Source organism: Pelodiscus sinensis, chromosome 3, assembly GCF_052426305.1.
Source record: "Pelodiscus sinensis isolate ZL-2025 chromosome 3, ASM5242630v1, whole genome shotgun sequence".
NCBI classification, from domain to species: domain Eukaryota; kingdom Metazoa; phylum Chordata; order Testudines; family Trionychidae; genus Pelodiscus; species Pelodiscus sinensis.
The window spans coordinates 121042027-121049986 of record NC_143054.1 but is presented as its reverse complement, the minus strand read 5'-3'; positions in this window follow the sequence as shown (position 1 = coordinate 121049986).

Genomic DNA, 7960 nt, shown 5'->3' with positions numbered 1-7960 from the left:
CACCATGCGCCCAGACCCAGGACGCCAAAAGGGCTCGGGCTGGCCCTGGTGCTATCAACACACACTTCACTTCACATGCCCTTGCTTTACGTGCATGTCACTTTTGTAATACCGGTTGCAAAAAATCCTACGTGGATGAAAACCAGCAGAATCTGATGACCTTGTATGTGGGCAACAGTAAACAAAATGCCTTGTGGTCCACACGTAGAACACCAATGGGCTGCATGTAACCCTTGGGCTGCAGGGTTCCCACCACTGCCCCAGTGCCTCCTATCTGCAGGTCAACTCCTCCTCCAGCTAGCATCTCCAGCACCCACAATCAGCCTTTTCACCGTGAGCAGGTGGCTCCAGGAGGGAGAGCGTGCAGGGAAAGAGTGGGAAGAGGAATCATAGAATCATAGAATCATAGGACTGGAAGGGACCTCGAGAGGTCATCGAGTCCAGCCCCCTGCCCTCAAGGCAGGATCAAGCTCCGTCTACACCATCCCTGACAGATGTCTATCTAACCTGTTCTTAAATATCTCCAGAGAGGGAGATTCCACCACCTCCCTTGGCAATTTATTCCAATATTTGACCACCCTGACAGTTAGGAATTTTTTCCTAATGTCCAATCTAAACCTCCCCTGCTGCACTTTAAGCCCATTACTCCTTGTCCTGTCCTCAGAAACCAAGAGGAACAAATTTTCTCCTTCCTCCTTGTGACACCCTTTTAGATATTTGAAAGCCGCTATCATGTCCCCCCTTAATCTTCTTTTTTCCAAACTAAACAAGCCCAGTTCATGAAGTCTGGCTTCATAGGTCATGTTCTCTAAACCTTTAATCATTCTTGTCGCTCTTCTCTGTACCCTTTCCAATTTCTCCACATCTTTCTTGAAATGTGGCGCCCAGAACTGGACACAGTACTCCAGCTGAGGCCTAACTAGTGCAGAGTAGAGCGGCAGAATGACTTCACGAGTTTTGCTTACAACACACCTGTTAATACAACCTAGAATCATATTTGCTTTTTTTGCAACAGCATCACACTGTTGACTCATATTCAACTTGTGGTCCACTATGACCCCTAGATCCCTTTCTGCCATGCTCCTTCCTAGACAGTCGCTTCCCATCTTGTATGTATGGAACTGATTGTTCCTTCCTAAGTGGAGCACTTTGCATTTCTCTCTATTAAACCTCATCCTGTTTACCTCCGACCATTTCTCTAACTTGCTAAGGTCATTCTGAATTATGTCCCTATCCTCCAAAGAAGTCGCAACCCCACCCAGTTTGGTATCATCTGCAAACTTAATAAGCGTACTCTCTATCCCAATATCTGCATCATTGATGAAGATATTGAACAGTATGGGTCCCAAAACAGACCCTTGAGGAACTCCACTTGTTATCCCTTTCCAGCAGGATTTAGAACCGTTAACAACCACTCTCTGACTACGGTTATCCAGCCAATTATGCACCCACCTTATCGTGGCCCTATCTAAGTTATATTTGCCTAGTTTATCAATAAGAATATCATGCGAGACCGTATCAAATGCCTTACTAAAGTCTAGGTATATGACATCCACCGCTTCTCCCTTATCCACAAGGCTCGTTATCTTATCAAAGAAAGCTATCAGATTAGTTTGGCATGACTTGTTCTTCACAAACCCATGCTGGCTATGGGAGGCATGGGGACTTGGGGGAAGAGATGGGGGTAGGGCCCGGGGCAGAGCTGGAAGGAGAGTTTGATAAGGACAGAGCCTGGGGTGAGGTAAGGGGCTGTTGAGTTCCACCCTGGCCAGAGGAAACCAGTGTCTATGCCTCAGGAGCTATCCCTGAGAGAGAGACCAGGAAGAAATACCATCCAAGTGGAGAGTGGAGCACCTGTCCTCGCACAGAAAAATAAAATGGCCAAATTCCACTCAGTCATGTCTGTGCAGAGGCAGCAGAGCAGAATTTGTGCTGCAAGCACAAGACTGGATTGTGATCATGTGCAGAATGTTTCTTCTTGCACTGTCGTCTTCCCCTGCACTGCTGGTTAGAGATTGAAATCTCAGTATGCTGAAAAAGCAAAGTAAAAAATTAAGATGATTGATTAATTTGATTATTCTGGTAAAATGTAAATCCTTAAAGTACACAGTTGATTTGCAGAACAATTTACATGTCATGAAATACGCTCTCATTTGAAATAGTTAGCTTGAAATCTCTGTCAACAACAGCTGGTGAGCTGTCAGGGGACAACACTTTTCAAAAACAAGAAGTGTGACAGCAGGAAAAGAGAACTGACCTGGAATTTCACTAGGGTAGGAAATGCTCTGCTTGTGTCTATATAAACAGCAACTAATGGTTAGAACCCAGCAAATAAAATGGAGAGAATCAATCATCAATGTAATTTTCATACGCTTTCCAGCCTTTCTGGACCTCCTAAGTTCCCCCCAGTCTCTCTCATCTGTACAAGCCTCTGATGTCTTATCAGTTTGGAAGCTCTGATTCGTGCTTTTCCCACCCTGTCTAAAGGGTCTTATGGCTCAGTGCTTCTTAGGGACCCGAGATATGCTGCTAATTCCCCCAATAGTGTGGGCTCACTGAAAAGTCTCTTTTGGCTCTTTGGAGGTCAGGAGGCCATGTAGGGTGCCTGCCAACATCTTTAGGGATGTCCTAATGCTGGTGGGGGGTGGGTTGTGGCAACTGAGGAGCATCCTTTGGCTCATTTAGGGAACTGGGAAGCTGTGAGTGTGATTTTGTTTTCTGTTGGGCAGAGGAGGAGATGATGGATGGAGGAGTGGATTCCTGAAGCAGCTCAAGTGGTGGAAAGTGGAGGCTACAAGGGAGCTAAACATGGAATGCCAGAGGTTTGTCACTCCCTGTAACCCTCTTCACGGGGGCTTGGGAGCAGCAGAAAGGCCAGGGAGAAGCTTTTCTCTTCAGTTCAGCTGAACCCCCAAATCTTCTGCCTGACACATTTCCCGCTTATTGCAGGCATCAGTGGGGAAGGGCTAGTCCTTTGTATATTAGGAATCAAAGAGGAAAGTAGCCAGGTGGGGCATGTCTGTGTGCACCCACGGTTCTGCAGAAGATGCGTCCAGACCCGGTGAATCTCTGTAGAAAATCAGAAGTGGGACACTATTTTTGCAGAACTTAGGAGGTCTGAAGTGCCAGGACTTTCTTAGACAAGACAGTGGATAACAACAGTGGTGAACTGAAACTCTGTAGCTGGCAGACTTAGAGAGAGAGTTCCCACTTCAGTTATCCACTGGGAATTCTTCAAGTAAACCTGGGATGATTTCTGAAGTTTTGTCCAAATGAACATGAAACTTGGAGGTTTTGTCTGAGTTTTACTTTCATCCTCACGTTTGAATGCCCACAGGACTTCAAACTCAGAGCAAAATTCAAGAGCTGAGAATTCACACCAAATAAAACTGAAGGTGCGATTCACACAAATCCCTAAGGTGAAACTGTTGAGTAATAACAATGACAAAGACACTGCATTTTTCTTCAGTATTTGTGCTGGGGTTTAAGAACAGTAACAGTAAGACACTAATTTCACTTCCCTCCTCCTCTTCTGAATGTTGGCACACTCATGTATACATGGCTAATAACATTTGTCAATTTCTTTGTTTAACCAACTCTGCCCAATTGAATAAAATGTCGTTAATTATGATTTCATGCTGAGAATTCATCTGATCAGCTGGAGTGGTTTGGATTTGCCTCCCTTACTCTTACAGAATGTGGGCGAAGTGAGTATGAACTATCTGAAATGGGTTGAGACTATGTAGGTGACTTCTGTAGTTAAAATCACGTTCATTAGTACATTAGCCAGCTGGCTAAGAGCTAGTCTCACTCAGCAAAGGTCCAGCCCATGGTATCTAAGTAGGAGCTCAGAATATCTTTTTACCTCTAGAGCATCTGGCACAGACTATTTGATGCATCAGGAAGGAGAGAACATAAAAATGGCTGTTTATGAACTCTTCTCTCAGATTCCTTCACTGATCTCCATAGCTGGCTGGAAAAGTGGGATAATTGGACTTAGTTTTTTATGTTCCACTATCATTATGACAAATCAGAGGCTTTTCCAAATGTTTTAAAAGTAGGGTAAATACGCGAGTTGAAACTAAGATCTCCTTTCCCTTTCCGCAAACTTAAGGCTCTTTTTAGCAATCTGCAGCTTCAGACATCGTGCAGCATTTCTTACCTTAATCATATTGCCATCATTTCAGTCCATTATGGAGGATATGAGCTGCTGGAAACCACTCACTATTTTTTGGATAGCTTGAAATCATTAACCAAGGTTTCTGCCCCGACTGGCTTTGCTGGGGCTGCAGAAGGTGCATGCAATCTGAGGTGCAATCTTTACATGCATATGCTGTGATGTTTTGGACAAGTGCTATGGACTACAATTGTATTTTTTGTACAGGTAGGCTGTGTCTACGTTGGCACCCTTTTCCGGAAAAGGGATGCTAATGATATACTTGGGAATTGCAAATGCCGCGGGGGATTTAAATTTTCCCCGCGACATTTGCATGAACATGGTTGCCGCTTTTTTCCGGCTCGGGGCTTTGCCGGAAAAAAGCGCCAGTCTAGACAGGGATCTTTCGGAAAATAAAGCCTTTTCTGGAAGATCCCTTATTCCTCTTAAAATCAGGAATAAGGGATCTTCCGGAAAAGGCTTTATTTTCCAAAAGATCCCGTCTAGACTGGCGCTTTTCTCCGGCAAAGCCTCGAGCCGGAAAAAAGCGGCAGCCATGTTTATACAAATGAAGTGGGGGATATTTAAATCCCCCGCTTCATTTGCAATTCTGACTTGTCTAATCTGCATCCCTTTTCCGGAAAAGGGGTGCAGTGTAGACACAGCCATAGTGATCTTTAAAGATGGTATTAGGGAAGTGAGACTGCAGTGACTAGTAGGCTTTTAAGCAGGGCCATACTCATTTACTGGCCAGGGTCAGCTTGCTGAATTTCTGGTTAACATTGGAAGTATCCAGTTGTGTGGGAAATGAACCCTTCCCACTAGATTTCTAGTGAGTCAAGGAGTTATGTACTTTTGAAAAAGGCATCCAGAGCTTTGGCTACTCATTTGGCTACTATCTGAAGCTGACCTCCAAATTTTCTGAGTTTCTGCCAACACTTTCTTCCTCAACTTTACCTTAGTGGTACTACTGTGATGCTGCCTTTATATGCATGCTTTCCTACAGTGCAAAGATCTGTCTACACTGTTCTGGATGGCAGTTTAAGCACAGATGCCATAAACAGTTTTAACTCATTTGTGGTTAAATAGGCCATTAGGTGGAGGGGGTGGGGAGCAATGTTGGCCACATGGTGTGTTGTTAACCAGCTATACAGTTTGGCCATCAAGTGGTAGAGTGTGTTCACTCATCTAGATTCTGCAGTTTTCTCTAATGCAGGCAACTGCCCCCTAATGCCTTGAGGGGATTTCTGGAGAATAGGATACAATGAAGAGACAAACTTGCCTGCTCCAGCAGTGGCTAACTCAATGAGCAGACTAAATGGCTCAGATGTCACATAATTTCTAGCAAGGTTGCTAGGCGACTAAAGTGGGTTCCTTAGCAACTGCTGAATAATGATTATTGGTATCTCTTCACCTGAGCAAGCTGACAGTGGAAGCAGGAGTGTTTGCGTTGCTCTGTAGGGGTAGGGACTGAGTACATATCACCTATCCCCCTCTCTTCTCCGAGAGGAGCCCTTATGCATTGAGAGGTGACATCATTTTGCTGTTGATCTTCCAGGGTTTGAATTAGTGGGTCTAGTGAAGACATGCTAATCCAAACTGAGAGGGGCACTCTGGTCAATGCTGGTAGTTCTGTGTCCACAGGGAGTAAGGGAAGTCGAAGGGAGATTATTCCTGCAGTGTGGACAGTGCCAAAAGTCGAGTTAAGGTACTTCAACTTCAGCTATGCAATTAATGTAGCTGAAGTTGTGTATCTTAATTCGACTTTATCCCGTAGTGTAGACATACCCAAAAAGTGTAAGAGTGATTCTGTTGTGTGGGGATTAGGGCACTCAAATGTATGTAGGAAACACAGCTTCCATTCCCCCTGCTCCACCTGATATCATCTTCAGTAACATTTAAAATGTGGTAACTCTTTTTTCCTTTTCTATATCTTTATTAAAAGGATAAGGTATTTGCCATGATATTGAGCAGACTGAGATCTTCAAACCCTGACTCTCATTTTAAAACTGAAGTTGAACAGAGTCAGGGTCATGTTAACACCTTCGATTCTTTGGGCCCAAATACTGCATCTAAATGAATAGAACAGGCCCCCCACCCATCAGAGTGCCTTAGCCACCGAGCTATCGTGTAGCTTGTTCTCAGTCTAATTTAACCTGTTCCGCTGTGTATAAATAATAAAGATATAGAAAAGGAAAAAAGAGTTACCACATTTTAAATGTTACTGATTTAATAAGGCTTTAATTTTAACATCCCTGCCTTTCCCTTTTGCTGTACAGAGCCTTTAGAAGGACAGCCTTCTCCCTTTTCATGGTCTTCTAGGTGCTATAGAAGATGATGGTTACCACTCTTTTGTGTAAAAAAGAAATGAGTTGAGATAGGCAGGAACTGTTTTTGTTTAAGTCTGATCTCGTTTTCTAAAAGGTAAAAAAAGACACACACACACAGGAGAAAAAATGTAGATGGCACCTCAGGCTTTGACTCTCAGTTGCAGTCTCATTGCTAGAAAAACACAAACATAACATACAGACTTATCAACCATCTGAGTCAGGACAAACTTATACCAGTATTGGTCTGTTAGGGCTTTTAGCTGCCTTTCTGGACACACGCTCACAGCCTTATTGTGGAAGAGCCAGTTTTTGTCCTGCTTGGTTTGCCAGCATTCCCAAACAGACAGTCCAGATGCCATTGCTCAAATGGCATTCAGACTTCCTGGTCAGGAAAGCTGGCAACCTTCCAAGTCAGCCTCTTATTAGAGAGAAGAGGGAAAAGGAGACAAATAGGAAAGAGAAGAAATAAGGTAGGAAGGAAAATGACACATAGGGGACACAGAGAAGGAAGATAAAGCCTCACATCTGAGCTGATCTTTGGGATTTGTTGGAGTTATGGAAGGTGCCGGTATCATCTGGGGCTTTGTCTAGACTACGGGTTTTTTTCCGGGATACCAGATGTATCCCAGAAAAACTCCGCTGCATCCAGGGAATGCATCTGCTCTTCCGCTTTTTATTTTTGTAGAAGAGCAGACGTGCTCTTTCGGAAGCCCTGTCTTCCTCATGCCACAAGGAAGAAGGGCTCTTCCAAAAGAGGAGGTTTTTTCCAAAATTTGGCCCACTGTAGACAGGTCAAATTTCAGAAAAGCCTCTTCTGACAAAACTATCAAAAAAAGGTACACAAATTGCAGAGCACAATTTGCATACCTCTTTCCGACAAAACATTGTAGTCTAGACAAAGCCTGGGTCTCTCTGGTCTGGTCTGGTCTGGTCAGGAAATCTCTCAGGATTAGAAAGAAGAAGGTCTAGGGTCCCAGAAAAGGATAGAGTTAGCAGCCATGATGATGAAGCTTTCTCCTTCCCCTTCCTTCATTTTGCAGTGATTCAGCATTCCCATCTCTGTGTATTTCTTTCCCAGACGTAAATATGGCTGCGTCTAGACTGGCATGATTTTGCTGAAATACTTTTAACGGAAAAGCTTTTCCGTTAAAAGTATTTCTGCAAAAGTGCGTCTAGATTGGCATGGATGCTTTTGCGCAAAAGCATCTGTGGCCAGTCTAGATGCGATTTTGCGCAAGAAAGCCCTGATGGCCATTTTAGCCATCGGGGCTTTTTTGCCCAAAATGGTTCTTCCCTGTCTACACTGGCCCTCTTGCACAAGAATACTTGCGCAAGAGGGCTTTTTCCCGAGCGGGAGTGTGAAAGTATTTGTGCAAGAAGCACTGATTTTGTACATTACAAAGTCAGTGCTCTTGCGCAAATTCAAGCGGCCAGTGTAGACAGCTGGCAAGTTTTTGCGCAAAAGCCATTGCTT